This window comes from Eretmochelys imbricata, chromosome 22 (assembly GCF_965152235.1).
Source record: "Eretmochelys imbricata isolate rEreImb1 chromosome 22, rEreImb1.hap1, whole genome shotgun sequence".
Classification (NCBI taxonomy): Eukaryota; Metazoa; Chordata; order Testudines; family Cheloniidae; genus Eretmochelys; species Eretmochelys imbricata.
Genome location: NC_135593.1, coordinates 5,219,560 through 5,237,923, shown reverse-complemented (window position 1 = coordinate 5,237,923; position 18,364 = coordinate 5,219,560). Strand labels below are relative to the sequence as shown.

At 47.2% G+C, this 18,364-nt stretch overlaps 1 protein-coding gene across 40 annotated transcripts in view; it reads right to left on the bottom strand.

Moving 5' to 3' along the window:
• ST3GAL4 (ST3 beta-galactoside alpha-2,3-sialyltransferase 4) overlaps window positions 1-18,364 on the bottom strand; it is a 179,142-nt gene that overhangs the window by 51,643 nt on the left and 109,135 nt on the right. The window contains exon 7 of one of the 40 annotated variants that reach the window (XM_077840021.1): window positions 9,130-9,225. The exons of the other annotated variants lie outside the window; for them this stretch is intronic. The gene's annotated coding sequence lies outside the window, so the exon portion shown is untranslated. The remainder of the gene's footprint in view (window positions 1-9,129; window positions 9,226-18,364) is intronic. 40 annotated transcript variants of the gene reach the window in all.

The following is an 18,364-nucleotide window of genomic DNA, read 5'->3' as shown; positions in this document are numbered from 1 at the left end:
ATGCATCTGATGAAGTAAGCTGTAGCTCACGAAAGCTTATGCTCAGATAAATGTGTTAGTCTCTAAGGTGCCACAAGTCCTCCTTTTCTTTTTGCGGATACAGCCTAACACGGCTGCTACTCTGAAACCAAATTTTTTGGCTAACACTTGGGTAAAAAGGGGTAACATCACTGTTTGGATGACCGTAGCACCTCAGAGCCCGAGACGTGGATCAGGACTCCACCGGGCAAGGCGATGTACAAACACAGAAGCAAAAGACAGTCCCCGCCCGAAGAAGCTTACAATCTAAGTGTAAAGCAAGAGACAGCAGATGGAAACAGATGGGGAGAATAAGGCAACCGTGAGGCAATACTGGCCAGCATGATGGGCAGTGGCCACAGCACACCACGGGCCTCACCAATTTAAAGTTTTTGTAGGCATCATGGCAAAGGAGAGCTCTGAGGCAGGAACTGGAGGATAAGATAGCGTTAACAGTCAGCACTCAAAGCAGTCCAGTCAGGCCATCTGATTATTTATTGCTACCCAATGCAGGAAACAAGTTGATAGACACACTTGACCCAGCAGAATGACAACTCCCATGGTCGACTACTTGTCCCAGCCACCCTCATGCTAACCCCACGTATCCCACCCAAGTTTCAGTTTAGGTGGTTACATTTGTCCCTTTTAAGTTCCCCTTACAGTTTCAACTGGATACAGAGTTGTTCTTCACTTTGAATCCTACACTCCTGCAGTGTTGCTATGTGCTGTTAAACAGCTACTGTGTTCCACCCTAGAAGTAGCTGCAGTTCATCGGTGGATGAAATCATTCCAGCTTGGGACTCTCGGGAATGAAAGGCACTAGAAAAACATCAGTGGATTAATCTAAGCACTTGTCTACTTTGAAAGTGGGCTAAGCTAAACAGGAACAAGACATTCTTATTCTGGGATAAAAGTATCCAGACATGGGGTTATTTCAGAATAGCTCTTCCCAAACAATTTGTGTGCGGACAAACCCAGTACTCCATGGACTGACACAGGCCAAAGCATCAAAAGAGCCATATTGTTCCTGCTTCTCTGAAACCCACACGTGGGTGTATCAATGCAGATATGCAGGGGCAACAGACTCCGGCATTAATTTGTGGCTGCAACTCAGGCCCTGTCCTTTGGGAAATCAGCCCTAAGTTCAAACCAAGCATAAGAATTGGCTTTCTATCTTCTCCCTTTCTGGAGTAGCTGAAAGTCCGAAGCAGTGAATTTCAAAATGTCAAAATAGCAAATGCGAGATACCATTATTTACATAGGTGCCCCGGACATTATGGTATGCCTGATCGATTCGATCCCTCTTAAGAGGGAGGACAATCCAGGAGTAGGGTGCTAGACTAAAATTTGGGAGACCACGGTTCAATTCCCAGCTCCAAAGAAGGCGTTCTGTCCAATCTTGTGTACGTCATGTAGGCGAGTGCTACTCAAAATGGTGGTCCGCGGACCGGTGCTGGTCTGTGAGTCATCGGCTGCCGGTCTGCACGCACATTAGGCAAAAAATTTGCCAGTCCCCCACATCAGAGAGCTTGAGAAGCATGGACATAGGCCGCATCTGCACTAGGAGAACTTTACCCTACCGATATGGGTACATTGGGATTCCAGCAGCACCGTCGTCCAGTCACAGAGCAGGACCCCATTGTGCCCGGTGACATGTACACACACACACACACAACAAAGAGATAGTATGCTACACCGGCAAGGTGCTCCTAGTACGGATGGAGCTTATACTAAAAAAGCTGCACTTTCACCAGTTCCCTTCCCCCCGCAAAAAAAGTAAGCAATACCAGCAAAAGTGCCCTCCTGCTGGTACGGCCGCATCTCTGCTAGGCGCTTTGCTCGCACAGGCCTCACACTTCTTCCCGCCCCTGCCCGACATAGCCACGCCAGCAGAAATCTGCAGTGTAGACATAGCCTTAGTCTCTCTCTGGCTTCGTTTCCCCATCTGTATCCTGGGGATCAGAGGACTGGGGTTGCGGGAGGCGCTCAGATGCCACGGTAACGTGGCCCGAAAAGTGCCTCAGAGAGAGAAGATTGCAGCAGCCAGTTGAAGCGTCCTATTGAAGTTTCTGCCTGCCAGTGACGGCACGGTGTTCCCCTGGGTAACAGGATCACTCCAATATTAAAGCCAAGCCTAGTTTTCTTCTAATAAACAAAAAGCCCTTCTGTACCTGGCATGGTAAGAATTGCCTGAAAATTGTCATCCCTCTTACCATAATCACTGGAAAGGTTCCCACAGCTTCAGCCCTCCTCTCCCAAAGCTATGGCGGTCAGTGCACAGCTCCCTTTCTGTATTCCCCGGGTCTGCAGCTCCAGGCCCAGAGCACTGTCGGGCCAGAGAGGGGAGAAGCGGGCTGTCGTTTTCAATCACATTCTGGGACTGTGTCCCTGCTTCTGTTCTTTTATAAGCTGGTTTGGGTGGTGGTGGCGGAGGGGAGGGGAGGGCATAGATCTGATCGGCTTGCCAGGGATGGGCACGTCTGACTAATAAAGGTTTCTACTATGCAGTTACATGCACAAATCAACATGCTTCTCTCGCTGCAGTGGCTGGAGAGGTGCCAGATGAATACAGTTACCTGGAAAAGGGCGTGGAGCGGGAGTCTGTCATGTTTGAGGTGGCCTTTAGACACAAACTCAGGGCATCAGATGATAACGGCAGGGCAAAGACTTGGGCTTTCTTGCTCTAGAACGTGCTGCGTGTTGTTGTTAGACAAGGGGCGAAGGGACCTGCTGAGCAAGGGACTGGGAGCCGGGAAGTCCCGAGTGCCATCCCTGGTTCTGCCACGTAGGGTATGTCTACACTAGAGCGGGAAGATACAACTTTTTCAGCTCGAGGAGTCAAACCTGTGCCAGCTCTGGTCCAGCTAGTGTGCTAACAGAACCTGGCCTTAGCAGCATGAGGGGCTAACTGTCCTGAGGCTGGTGCTGTCCAGGACACTAAGTACCTACTCAGCATGGTCAGCTCCTCCCGCCTCTCACGCTGCAGTAGCTATGTTCTATTTTTAGTGTCCCCTTGCTCACAATGGGCCGGATTTTCAGTGACTTCGGCGGAGGTACTCATCCCCTCCACCAGTCTGAGCCCGTGTGCTCCTGGCTAAGCCAGTGCATGCCCATCCGCCACACTGGCGCTGCTCTGAAGTGACCTCCTTGTTCTCCAGAATCTCCGCGTTCATATAAACATCTCCGCAGCACTAATGGCTGCATCAAGCCCTCAAAAATATAAGCAGAGCGGAACCAATGGAGAGATGACTCTGCAGCCTGCCTAGAATAGCAGCTCAGAGGCGTGACCTGCCCCATTCCTCGCAGCAGCGTGGGGTTACCTCTGATGGCCTATGCGAGCTCATTCTCTCCCTCCTCCAGCACGAAGGCAGAGAAAGAGGCACTGATCTGCACAATTTACTGCAAGTGGTGTCTCATTTTCGTGCCACAAGCGAGTGGCATTTGGAAGAGGGCACTACTTAATTTTTCCCTTCCAACCACAAAGGATCCCAGCCAGAGATGACCCAGGCCTGCTGACAGTGCGTGTGTAGGGGCAGGGCAGAGTGAGAACAGCTGACTTCAGCCGCGTGACTGAGCATGCTCAGTACAAGCCAAGCAGCAAATCAGAGGGGAAGGGCACATCCTCCCTTCTGATCCAAGCCCAAGGAGCCTAGCAGGGGCCATGGGCATACTGAAGTGGGGGAGCCAAGCTCAAGGAGAGCAGTGGAGCTCCGAGTACACATGATCTTCCTTCGAACACCTGCACAATCTACAGTGAGCAGCATCTCCATTTGACAAATCACGGGGTGGAGCTTATTATGCGGACGGAGCTTGGAGAACCACCACCTTCCTCCCCACCCCCAATCTGACTTCCAGGTTCAATCCCCCCGTCCCAGTTTTCCCCTTCTGTAAAACTGGGGTTGATGATACTTCTCTCCCTCACAGAAGGCTGCAAAGATTAACCAATGCTTTGAAGAGTCAAGTATTCTACGTTATTCTCTCTCGATTCCCTTTCATCGGGTTAGTTTTACTCTTCTCAATTCTGTTCCTGTGTTAGCAACTGTGGTATCTACACTCCACCCAGAATCTGCTCCACTTCCCAGCCTGTTACAGCTCGTCCCCCTGTTTGTGCTCATACCACTGTACTGGTTTTATGGAAAGCCAAGAGAGGAACAGAACTTCCCTCATCTTGGAAGCCTCAGAATGTTGGATCATATTAAAGAAGTTCTGTATTAAAATCACAAATGAGTTTGATTCCCCATAGTTTAAATTCCAGTGTATTACTAATTAAGAGGTCTATTGGTTTTTGGTACTGTTTCTCTCCCTCTATGTGTGAAACTTGCAAGTTGCTAATTGCGTTAGTACATTCTAAGACAGAGTCTGTTCTCAAAGCAATTCACACACAGAGAGACTCAAAGCAATACTCTGTAACAACAGAAACAGCACCCAGAGACTCCCCACCCTTTTGTTGTATTAACAGTTGTGATTAAAATAGAGATCGAGGATGTATGTGGATGGATGCTTGGTGTGGATAATAACTGAATGATCAGGGAGGTGCCAGCCTAAGAATCCAGTGTCCATCGGCTGAAGAAGGCGTCAAGTGGAAATAACCAGAGGACCCCCGGAGGGCAGACTGGAATCCACTCAACAGCCTCAAGAATGGGAGAACCAAAGAACAAGATAACATCTAGCAGCACGGAGCCGTCAGGAATGTGCTATCTGCCGACTGATTCAGCAACAGCATGATGAAGCAATTCCCATAGACTGACATAGGAAGAAATTCCTATAAAAATAGACTCTAGAAAGTGAGAACTTTGGGGTCTGATTCTGCAAACCAACTTCCAGGAGCGTCAGATGAGCATCTGACAAGGCCCTGCTCCCTCCTCATGTCCAGGCCACCTGGTCAGTGGCTTGGCATGAGCAACTCTAAGGCTGGTAACTATGATAACAACCTTGCAGAACCTCTGTGTGTGTGTGTATAAATATGAGATTGAATGGAATGTTATAGCTATAACTAACTGCTTAGTATGATTCTTTCTGTATTCACAATAAATGTGGTATTTTGCCTTTTTCCCTTCAATAAGATCCTGCTGGTTTTTATTTTATTGGTATAACAAGAACAGCCAAGGAGACCGGATGAGGCGCGAACCAGCTCAGATTGCATTGAGGAGGAACCAGGAACGTTCATCCTCAGATGTTGCTCCTCTCTCCGGATCGGTCATTGCCTGTCCGAACAAACACCCTGGGATGCCAGCGCACACTCATGTCCCTGAGTTGTCCTGAAGACAGCTATGGTGACCATGGTTCTCTCTCTAGGGCAGGTCCCACATGGGCAGCAGTGCTAGCTAACCCAGCAACATGCCTCAGCCCCGGACTGGCGCTTCCCTTCACACCACAAGGCCACTGCTAGCTCTTCACGCCCTAGTCAGTTCTTGGCTTATCTATGGAAATCGCCAAGGAGGGGGTACTGTCAGTACCAGCTGTGGGGTGCAGGGAGGGGGGGCTGTGATGTAAACATCTGACTGGAAACTGGACAAAGACATTATTTCATGAAGGCCAATGAGCAGGCATCGTAGGAGAGAGAGACAGAGAGCCTGGAGCATTGGGCCTGGTGCAAGAATTGAGGCCTGAACCAGAGGCTGTGAACCAGTCGGACCATGTATTAAAGCAGATGCTCACAAGATCACTGTCCAGCAGATGAACTTGGCAAAGCTGCTGGTAGTGTACTAGGCGCTAGATATTTACATAAATATATTCCAGCTAGTACTAGATTGGGATGTATTTGTACAAAATGGTTTGACAACACAATGAAGAGGGATGTTTATTCAAGCTATCAGGATCAAGGGAGGTAATAACCAGATGTCATGAGATAGCTAGCCAGGCACATGAGACCTGTTTGCTTTGGCCTGTAATGTCTGGGTTCTTCCCCATAGTTCTTTGTGGGGAGTCCTGCTGCTGACTGAGCCGTTCCTTGCCACAGGGCACTCAGGTGTAAGCGTACCTGTAACCATGGAGCCAGAGCGCTAGGACTGTGTCTTTGGGGCAACAAACCTGGCCTGGGGCCGTTGTCACTGAACCGTGCTTTATGAGTAACATCGAAGCCTGCAGAACTAACTCGCTGTCCTGTCTGCTAACCACATTGAAGCTTCAAGGACAGACTCACTGAGCAGTCTAAACAGTGCTACCGAGGCAACGACTTTCCAGCCGCCAAGACTTGACCACACTGGGTAGTACTCTCGAGGTCTGCTGAACCAGCCTTCTGCATAGAGCTGGGAAGGCACACGGAAAGAACACACACACACACACACACACACGCCTACTGACAACAGGCATCAAGTGGTCACCAGCAGTGGATCTGGAGACACCTGACATGGAAAGCCGTCACAGGTGACAGCAGCATGTGAAGATAAAATGCATCCAACCCAGGGCAGGGCAGGCAAAGCTTCCCTGGGAACAGCTTCCAGGTTCAGATTTAGGAGTGAGAGACTTCGTGCCCCCATTTCCCACCCTGTCCACTGAAGGAAACAAGCTGTTCCGCTGAGGGTGCGTGGAAAGGGACAGTTGTGTGGGGAGATGGCGCTGATTAAACCCTTCATTGCATTTCCCTTCCCACCACGAGAAACCGACAAGGGCCGTTAAAAAATACCGCTAGCACTTCAAAGCCAAGAGAGAGCCAGACAGAGTAAGACGCAATTGTGCCCATGCCAGGGGAGCGAGGTGTCAATCGCTCAGTGGAGATAATCACAGACCCACAGGGTTCAAAGGGACCGCAAGGATCATCTCGTTTAGACTGCCAAGCTGCAGGATTTGTTGTGTCTAAACCCTCCAAGGCAGACGGCTATCCAGCCTCCTTTTGAAAACTTCCAGTGAAGTCTCATGTCCTCTCAAGGCATCTGTTCCACAGTCCTACTGGGCTTACAGTTAGGAAGGTTTTCCTGAGATTTAATCTAAATCTGCTGTGCTGTCGTTTGCACTGCCACTTGTCCTGCCCTCTATGGCAAGAGAGAACAATTTTTTAATCAAGGGAAGGAATTAATTCCACATTCACTTCCCTGCCCAGCTATCCCCATTCCTCCGGCAGCAGTTGATGGAGACATTTCCAGCTGTTTGCTGGCACTCCCTGCTCGGCTTTACCTGCCTCTGATTAACTGTGCCAAAGGAAATGCAGGTTTCAGAGGAGCAGCCGTGTTAGTCTGTATCTGCAAAAGGAAAAGGAGTTCTTGTGGCACCTTAGAGACTAACAAAAGCTCATGCTCAAATAAATTTGTTATTCTCTAAGGTGCCACAAGTCCTCCTTTTCTTTTTAAAGGAAATGCAGACCCCTGTCCTCCAGGGACGGGCAGGTGTGCCAAGGAGGAACTGCTTTGAGAACCAGTTGGCTTAGCCCCCAAAATCAAGAGAGCACGTGCATAGTTTAAGTGCACAATGTATTTCGTTGCTAACCCACAGCAACCAGTTTTCAATATGGATTTAGAGCTTTGCCACTGAAGGACTCATACCCAGGCCATCACAAACCCAGCCCCAATGCAACAGAAGCTCAGTCACTCTTCTCAATGCCTCGTTTTGTTTTATTTGGCCACCTTCACTGAGGACGGTCACCAAGGCCGTGCATGCGTTAAAATATCACATACAATGAGTTTGTGGCAGAACCAGAAATGTTACCAGGCTACCCAGGAGACCTGACTCCCAGAGCCAGACCTTACCTCACACCATCTTTCTTCATTATAACTTCACTGCAAGACCAAGCATAATGGGAAAGTTAGCAGTGACGGACCAACCCCTCCACACACAGCCACTCACACAAAGGGCCTGATTCTGCCACCCTTACTCATGCTGAGTAGCACTCACTTGTGTAGTCCCATGGATTTCAATAGAACCTCTTGCAGGTCTACCAAACATGAGTATTGCTGGCAGACTCAGGCAAAGTCTACAGTAATCACAAAGGGAAGGGAGAAGTTCCGGCCGAGCCCATCTTCACCCGGGGAAACTCTCTCAAGTTAACTCCAGTGTCAGAGCTACCCTTCAATGTTGTTTTTCATTTAGTGAGCAGTCGGAGGCATTTAGCGCCCCTGTAGTGTTTCCAGTTTACAAGAAATTGGAAGAGACCTTTACAGTGCAGCTGAGGCCTCAACAGAAGAGGGAACACTGGGTGAGACATGTCTAAAAAGGCAATTAATGAGCTTCCATAACGCAATTAGGTACCTGTTAGACCAATTCTAAATGAAAAGGCAATGCATCCTCTTTCACCTATGCTCAAGCCAAGTCCTAGTAAGTGCTCTCGCATTATATTCAATTGCAGTCCTGCCTGAGAGTCCGTCACTTCACTCTCAGATATGGCTGAAATATGACAGAGACAGAAAATACACTGTTGCTTTGCCAGACTCTGATACAGTGTTATTGTTAGATTAGAGACATACCAAAAAATCCAAGATCAAGTAAAAGCTATATAATCATACAGCCTGAAAATATACCAATAATATACATAATGGGTAGGCCCGGGGGATTAGATTTATCAGTAAACATCAATTTCACTATATGCACACAAACCAATGAAAAGAATATTTCCACTGATGAGAATCATAATTTAAAAAGAGGCAAAGTAAGAAAAACGCTGCTTGAGAACGTATGAGAGTTCGATTTAAGGCTAAAATTCTGACATGTGATGATGACAGTTGGGTTTGAACCATTATAAAGCTTTAACTTTTTGAATCTCAGCATCTACTGTTGTTCAATAATTATTGTCTGACCCCTCCATTGGCCAATGCTCCATAATTCCCCACAACTGTGAGAATTTAAAATCAATACAAATCTTAAAAAAAAGGGGGGGGGCTTAAAACCCATCATTTTGTGCAACTGTGACACTTTTAAAATCGATCAAAATAAAAATAAATGCTTAAAAATAAAAATCAATATTATCTGTCAAGATCATAAATAAAAATTGAATTCCGACAAGCCTAATCATGGACCAGATACTCAGCTGGAGTAAACCAGCATCACTCCAGGCCAATTTACATCATCTGAGGGTTTGTATATTACCCACACACAAGCGAAGCGTCTAAAGTTGGCTAAATGCGGATTTACATGGCTATCTGTTCAGTAGTCGGAGCACCCACAAACTATAAAAGGAGTCACCTGTCAGATGGGGTGCAGAAGGACTGGGAACATATGCAGATAGAAATTACAATAGTTTCTCACTGTTCTTGCTGTGGTTTTTGACCGTCTCCATCACTAGACATGAAAGCAGAGAAACATCAGCAACCATCTTGAACCGTCAAAACAACAGATTTTCTGCATACAAGACTAAACTCTACAGGTGCAAGCAAAAGCCATTTCTATGCAATAGGTTTCTGCATTTCAGCTGCTTCCCCCCAGGTTTCCGGAGACAAGCCACAGACCAATTCAACAGCCTGTCCTTAAATGCAGCACGTTCCTTTCATACTAGCTCAGCCTAGTAGTTCATAGATTCATAGATACTAAGGTCAGAAGGGACCATTATGATCATCTAGTCTGACCTCCTGCACAACGCATACCACAGAATTTCACCCACCCACTCCTGCGAAAAGCCTCTCACCTATGTCTGAGCTATTGAAGTCCTCAAATCATGGTTTAAAGACTTCAAGGAGCAGAGAATCCTCCAGCAAGTGACCCGTGCCCCATGCTACAGAGGAAGGCAAAAAGCCCCCAGGGCCTCTTCCAATCTGCCCTGGAGGAAAATTCCTTCCCGACCCCAAATATGGCAATCAGCTAAAACCTGAGCATATGGACAAGATTCACCAGCCAGTTCTGTCTGACCGCGATCTTTTAGCCAAACTGTGCCGAGCAGTGTGTTCTGGGAACGAGAATCAAATTGTTTTAATCTCTCAACAGCAGAAAGAAACAAGAATGGACACTGCAGGCTCCAAGGCAGTAAGGAGTGACATGGGGCAATGGAGCAAAGGAGAATTTTACACTCAGCACAAGTCAGATTCCCAAGAGCGAGATGCATCCGGCAGGGGAGGGGACTCCTACGGGAACCAGGAGACACCACCGTCACAAAGTAGATTCTAATGGCCAAGCGGAAACTGTGCAATCCAAACACAACCAGGGCGCAAGTGTGATCAAAGAGCTAATTAAAGATAATTAGCTAATTTGTAGGTGGGATGGGGGCAATTATAGGGAATTCATTACATGAAACAAATGCATGGCTGAACATTCTGTATCCCAAGGACTATTTACTTTTCAAAACATTCAAAGCAGTTGAATTTCACACCTGAGTCCAACTCCCACCAGGACCCAGCGCTCCAGTGATGTGCAGTCCTCATTCAGAGCCACAGCGCTCACTCCTGCTTCGCTCGCCCTGCCGGCCAAGCGCACTTTTCACTCCAACGTCCACCAGTTGTTCAAGGCCTGCAGCCAGGGCTGGCTCCAGGCACCAGCTTTCTTGGAGCGGCATCTAGAACGGGGTGGCCGGCTGTGTCCCGCGGCGGCCATTCGGCGGCCGCTCTGCCGCTCTTCCCGCCGTGGCGGCTTTTGGTGGCAGCTTTTTATTGCGGCGGCGGCTTGGGGCGGCAAAATCGGTAGAGCCGCCCCTGCCCGCAGCACTGGCTTTGGCCCCAGAAACGGTGCCCCAGCCTCGCAGCAGGTGCATTCAACGCCAGCAGTCTCGGAAACCAATGCAATTCATTTCCTTCCGCAGCTCGGGCCAGCCCCGGTGACAGAAGCAGAGGGCCAGTTAGTGCCCTGGGGAAAGCGTTCATGAAGGAGCTGGGAGCGTAATGGGAAGCCTGGAGGGGTTACGCATGTGCGTGACCAGCAAGGTCAGCTGAGAGTCTGGCTTCAAGTGGAGAAGGCCATGTTCCAGCCCCTATTGCATGGGAAGGAGGGTTGGTGTCTCTGAAAGTACAACTCCTCTCCAGTATCTTGCAAGGAAAGGAAGCGTGCTCAGGGTTCAAACCATCTGGGAGAGACACACCGGGGAGGAGGACGGTGCGATCTGTGAAACGGTCGGGTCCTGCTACCGTTCAAGCTTCAATACCAAAATGCACCAGGAAGGGTTTAACGCCACTAAGAGAAGCTCAGAGCTTGACTTGTACACCCAGGGGGGAAAGACTCCACTAACGTGCCCACGGCTCCTGCTCGCCACACATCTGTTGCATTGATTCAGGCTGTAGCACTAAATGATGTTGCTGTTTTATCTCCCTGACCTTTGGATTGATACTTGCTAGCTATTTAAAAAAAATAAATAAAAGTCAATAAGCAGGCAAGGACTGAACCCAAGAACAAAGCACTATTAGCATACGTCTGCACAGGAATCCATTGCCGGGAACAATTTATACATAAGGGATTGGGGACGGAACAAACATAAAAGTTCCTGACTAGAGAGAACTCCCAACACTCATTATAGCCTCATTTGGCTACAAAGAGCCAGCCCAGACAGAGCCACAGCCTGGGGGTGAAATGCAGCAGCCCTAGCGATCCTCATACTAATCGCTCGGGCATAGTCCATCCAAGAAATTAGCACATGGGCGTGTAGACAAACAGCCGAGAGAGAGGACGACAGGGCACACGCGACAGGACATTCAACCCTAGGGGGTGAGAAAAGATTTAGGGTGTGTCGTCACTAGGAACAAAGGTGCTTTCTTACTGCATGGGAGCTAACGCACGGTAACAAGAGGTAAAACCCTCGTGAACACCAGGCAGCGTGTGGTTTTCCATAGCTAGTAGCAGGTCGAGGTTGACGTCAGTTGGCTTGTGTACGTGTGTGCGTTCTTTTCATGTGTTGTCCCAGCAGGTAGCTGGCTCAGCAGACTGTGATTGTACTGCCCAGTGTTAAGTGATGAAGGATGGACTCCTGTTGCCACAGTAACACTGTTTAGGCTGCCCAGTGCCTCTGTCCTTTGAGTTTCCATTTTATCACTATTAACAGCAGATAAGGCAGCCTTGAAGCGACTCATAAAGATAGACAACAGGTGCAGTTCGGTGGCAAAGCCACTCGGCCAGGTTTATTGGCCCCTCGGCACAGGTTTAGTGCCTGGCTCAGTGTGTGCTTGGTGGCAATGATTGGTGCCTTCCGCAGCAGGAACATCTGCTGTCCCCGAGGCCACCCAAAAGATTATGGTGAAGTACCCTGACCTTTATAGGCGAAGACAAACAACTGGAATACACAACTTACACCCCACCTTACATATTTCATGACGTTTCTCGGTTACCATTTTTTGGTTTTGACATTTTGGACACAACATTTTAATTTATGATGTTATTTTGTACTCAATTAAAACGTATTTGTCTTCATCATCATGTTCCTATGACACCTTTGGCATTTAGGGCAGCGACGAAGCTCCTCCATTGCTCTCTGTTTCTGGTAAGTCTTTCAATGGTTCCCCAGCTGTGCCCCAGATTTTCCAGCTCCGCTTCCACAGCTCTTCACCAGGTTGTTTTCGGGCAGCCTCGTTTTCGCTTGCCTTCAGGTGTCCATCTTATTGCTACTCTGGTGACAGAATCAGATTCCATCCGAAGCACACGACTGATCCATCTCCGACGCCTCCTGGCAACGATGGTGCTCAGATCTTGGTTTGAGATTGTTCTGGGCCAAAAGTTACAGAGAATTTTTCTGAGGCAGGTTGTATGGAATGAAGACAGTTTGGACATGTCAGACTTCCTCATTCCCCAGCATTCTGCACTATAAAGTAGTGTTGAAAGTACGCAGCGCTGATAAATCTTGAGTTTGGTTTTGGTGTTGTATTTTGATGATTTCCAGACCGTATTTAAGCTCCTGAAGGCGTTCCTGGCTTTACTGATTTTGTTCTGGATGTCCTGGCTTGTTCCACCATCCTGGCTGATGGTGCTGCCCAAGCATAGGAATGTTTCTACACTGGTGAGAACATAATCCTCTATCTGTACTGGTGAGGGTGAGGCAATATTAAAGGTCATGATCTCTGTCTTCTTGCAGGTGATTTTCAGTCCAATTTGCTAGCTGAATGAGCTGAGTCAAATTCTTTTTTCTTGTATATGGTATTGGGTATGTGATAGGAGAGTGACATCATCTGCAAAGTCCAGGTCTTCAAGGGACGAGAAGGGTGTCCCATTTAATGCCTTTTGGCATGTCTTCCGTTGTACGCTGCATTACCCAGTCGAAGGCAATGCTGAAGGGGATTGCAGACACGACACATCCCTGACATACTCCCGTTTTGACTTCAAAACTGAGCTCACCGTGATCAACACGGCACGCAAAGTTGAAATAGAAGCTTTTAATGACATTGATCACACGGAGAGGGGTTCCATATGCCTGTAGAATGCGCCCTAGGCTGGTCCTGTGAATGCTATCAAAAGACTTCTCAAAGTCTATGAAATGTATGTAGAGTTGCCATTGCCATTCTAAGCACTGTTCTATTATGTTTTGTACAGCGAAGATCTGGTCTGTGCATCCATGTCCTTTCTGAAAACCAGCTTGCTCTTTTCTGAGAACGCTATCAACTGCCTCTGATATATGCCGGACTATGATCTTACACAATACTTTGCTTGACACAGATAAAAGTGTGATACCTTGCCAGTTATTACAATCACTGAGAGTTCCTTTCTTTCATATCTTCACTGTAACCCCATTTGTCCACTCACCTGGCACTTTTCCCCTTTCCCAGACTGATATAAATAGAGGGGCAAGGATAGATACTGGTAATTTAGGATTTACCATGAACAATTCTGCATTCAAGTTATCCTTGCCAGGAGCTTTCCCATTTTTTAAGGATTTGATGGCTTGAATGATCTCTTCCTGAGTTGGGGTGTCTGTGTTGAAATCAAGATTTTCTTCTGCCTCCTGGATGTTTGCTTCCTCTTTTGGTAGCTCCCTGTTCAGCAATTCTTTGAAATGCTCTATTCAGTGCATTTCTTGTTCTTTGTCAGTTATTTGTAGGTGTTCTTATTTGTTCCTGATGAGAGTGTTTGTTGGTGTCTGTCATTTACCACTGATAAGCTGCATCATTTTGTAGAAGGTTCCTTGTTCACCATCAGCAGCTGCACCATCTGCTTGTGTTGCCAGATTATCAATATAATGTCGTTTGTCCGCTCTCACAAGGCGTTTGACCTCCCGGTATGCCTTGCTATACTTCTTGTGATATTTGTCCTTTAGCTTCTGGGAGTTTGTGTCTAACACTTCTTTCGTCAGAGCTCGTCTGGTTTCTATGGCGTTCCATGAGCTGGGTGTAATCCACTCCTTCCTTCTCTTCTTCCTATAGCCTAGACAGGCTTCACTGCTCTGTTTATAAACTGCTGTTACTTTGTCCCACTTCTTGTTGATCTCCTCATCTGCATTCCCCTCTTCTTCATCAAGGTCTACAAGTGCTTGAAACCTGTTCTTTAACTGCATAACAAAAGCTTTCTGTATTTCAAGGGACTTTAGCTTGTCAATATCATAACGTCTATGTCCCTTGTTTGGTGGACCCACACTTCTCAGGTTTTAGCTTGTGTCTTATTTTGTACTAAATTAAAATGGATTTGTAGTAGCTAAAATATATTTACGGACATATTTAGTGCCTAGTACACTAGCAACAGCTTTGCCAAGTTTAATGCCATTGCTGAGGAGGAAGCATGGAAGATTACATCAGGGAAGGTCTGTAGGAAGCATTTTATATTTGCCAAGAGCGTTGCAGAGGGGGAGGAGGGAGAAGAGGGGGTTCTTTTTCCCCTTCTTAGAAAACAAACTCCTTTTCTAATCTTATACTCAGCCAAAGGGGGGTGTGAATTCCCGGTCTCTCCCTATAGGCTCATATTACAGGAGGGGGATGAACTGTGCTTTTCCACAGGTAGAGAGAGCATGAGAACAGTCTACTTATTACAGCAGGAGCCGCCACACCCCCTAGCAACTTCTAATCCCAGCTATACCCTTCACCTCTCTGATGTCAGGCCCCACGTTTTGGATCATGCTTCCAGAAGTGCCCACTCATTTTGGGTGCACAACTGGAGGCATCCAGGGGCTAATTTGCAGAGATTTTGAGCACTCACAATTCTGACCAAAGTCAGCAAGAGCTGAGAGTACTCAGCACCGCTAGAAATCAGGCTCCAGATGTCCCAGGTTGGGCATCCAGAATCAGTGGGCACTGCGGGCCGCAAGCCTTCTCTGCTTCAGATTACCAGTCTCTAAATTGAGGCTAATACCTACATCACCGGGCAGAGGGAAGAGGAGTGAGAATTATTGTTTGCGGAATGCTTTGAGATCCTCAGACAAACGGGCTGTGTACTCAGGCTCATTATGTGATTTCCTGGGGTCTGAACTGGGGCACATGGGAGAACATTTATTGTCTAACCAATATATCACCATCCAAGGATTTAGAGGAAGTGATTTAGGGTCCAAGTAAAAAGCCTGCACATTCATCTTGAGTAAAGATGACTGGAAGGCTTAGTCATGCTCTGAGGACCTTTCACAGCCAGTTTTCACTGAGAAGTGACCCCAACTGGCAGGAGAGGTGAATCACTATGTTTAGTTATTGGTGCAACATTCTCAGAGATTATTTTCACTTCTGTATGTTATCGCATGCATTAAATAAATGTGCGCTGTTTATATCTTTACAAAGGGCTACGTGCCAGTGATCATGTCTATAGCAAATGGTACATAGAGAAGTAAACTGCATTATTCTGCTGTTGTAATTTACTACCCTCCTACAAAGTCTCAATGAACTGGTTTCCAAATCAGGAAAGAGATGATAATCTATATGCCCAATTTTCATAACACCTGCTAATAAAACCACCACCTTCTTCACTGTTGTTTTCAAAGACTCAGATTTTAAGACCAGAAGAGACCATTCTGACCCTTTATTTAGTCAGTCGTCCTAGCTTTTCACCCAGTGATTCCTGCATGACACCCATAACTTCTGGCTGAATTGGAGTGTAGCTTTTTGAAGACTTCAAGCAATGGAGGATCCATCACATCCCTGGGTAAATTATTCAAATGGTTAATTATCTTTGCTGTTAAAAATCTGCACCTTATTTCTAGTCTGATTTTATCCAGCTCCAGCCATTGGATCTCACTCTGCATTTGATAGATTAAAGCATCCTCTGATATCAGAAATCATCTCCCCATCCAGGTGTTTAGAGATTAAATTACCTCTTAAACGTCTTTATTAAGTTAAATAGATTGAGTTCCTTTAGTCTTTCATTGTAGGGCAGGTTTCCCAGACCTCGAATCATTCTTGTAGCTCTTTTCTGATCCCTTTCCACTTTGTCAAAATCCTTTTCACAGTGTGGACACACAGCCCTCAAGTATTGAACTCACTTGTATATTTTCACTACTCAAAAAGCAACCATCACTCTACACTTTTCTGTTCAAATCTTTCAGATTCAGGAAAATAACAGAATCAGAACAAGCGAGCACACACACAGCAGGCAAGTCTCCCCTCTGCAACATGTTGCATCAACTCTGCCTCACATCACCTGAGCTGCCTCTTAAGAAAACAGGCTCCTAGGAGCTAAGAGCTGCAATACCGAGAAAACAAGCTCCTAACAGTTCCAGGGCTGCATACATACAACACATTCAGGCTAGTGGATTTCTCCCTAATTCCCTAGCAGCCACTCTCACAAGTGAAAGGAGTTGGTGAGTGGAATTCACTGCTGTATAACAGCAAGGGACAGATACACACAGAGGGGGATCGGAGGATGAACAGAGTCTTTTAATCCACGGAACTTTCCAATGTGCTGTTTCATTACAAGAAGTAAGTGGCCATGGGAGACCATGCAGCATGGTCCTTTGAATATATTAAAACACACTTCAGGTGCTTGGCCTTTCACTTCCCAGCTGAGCCGCACAGACTCTGTGTGTCCCAATATTTAGCTGAGAGCCAGGCTTTCCCAAATTCAAACCCTGGTTCTGCCACTGAGTCACCACGTAGACTTTAGCAAGTCACTTAACCTCCCTACGTCAGTTCTCCAGCTGTAGAACAGGGACACTATTACTTCTTCATGGGGTGATAGGCAGATTCATATTCAGACAGTGCTCTGAAAAACGTAAAGTGCTGAGTAAAGGAAACTTAAGGGACAGGAAAACCCAGAGTGGATAATAGTAAAGAACTGGCTCACAGTAGCTCCAAGAACTCTGCCATCTCTCACACTGCAGAAAGAGAGAGAGGTCAGTTTTTTCTTTGCCTTCTTTCAGCAATGCATCACTCCAGCAAAAGCAGTCCCAGAGAGAAGGGCCTCTGGTGCAGGAGTCCAACCTGGCTAGAAGCAGGGGTAGAGTCAGTTCAATCATGTGAGATTCACAACCTATTTGGAGCCCAACGGCACTTGGACTCACTTCACTGAGCTTAGCCAAAGCTTCTTGGAGGTCTCTACACGCCAATCTGAACAGAGCCACCATTCCACTGCCCTTGAAATAGAGCATGGAAAGCCTACCCTGAAGAGCACCCAGTATCCAGGGAGAGCTGGGCCCAAGCCCCAGAACTAGATGCCACCTGCCATAAAGTACAAACTCCCCGGAGCACTCACGGAGTCGGCACCTATGGGAGGACAAGTGCTCCAAAGTGGCATGGACAATCCTGTCTTAGATGCCTGGCTGGTGAGCCTTGCTCACATGCTCCTGGTCAAGCCGATCACCAGATCTGGGATAAGGAAGGAATTTTTCCCCAGCTCAGCTTGTATGGGACCGTGGGGGGTTTTCCACCTTCTTCTGCAGCGCGTTGGGATCACCTGAGCAAGTCTCACCTAACCAATTCCCTGCCATTGCAGGGACTTTGGGGACTGGGCACTCACAACAGTTCAGTCTTCTGAGGACTTAAATGCTTTGGTCTGACTGCAGCTATTGGGCTCAACACAGGAGTAACAGGGTGGAATTTAATAGCCTGTGATATACAGGAGGCCAGATTAGATGATCTAATGGTCCCATCTGGCATTACACGCTATGAAACCACGAAAGTTTGCAAGATTTTTGGATCTCAGGTTTGGTGCAGACCCATCACTAGTCCAAACCTTTCGCCAGCCACACGAAGTACCAGGCTGCATTGGGGGTCTTCTTATGTGCCATAAATGCCAATGCTGCTGCATTAGGCTTCTTAAAGGAAAAGTGCATGATTTCTTCTAGAGCCAGAGACTGTCGACTGAATATAAGGCACATGAAGGGCCCGATTATTTCCTATCCCCGAGCAGGGACTGATAACGCTATTCAGTGTTAGGCCTAGCAGATAGTATTGCCCCCTATTGGTCAGATACGTCACTGCACAGACATCAATGCTATTGGTGAACTGCAGGCAGGTATGGATGTAGAAGGAGAACAAGAGGGTGGGGCTACAAAGTCCGAGTAGTTAGAGGTAAGGCAAGTTTTCAAATAGGGCAACAACCAGGTTTTTAAAGTTTGTTTAGATTTATTTTTAAAATCCTGATTTTGTACCTGTTCTAATTAAGCCCC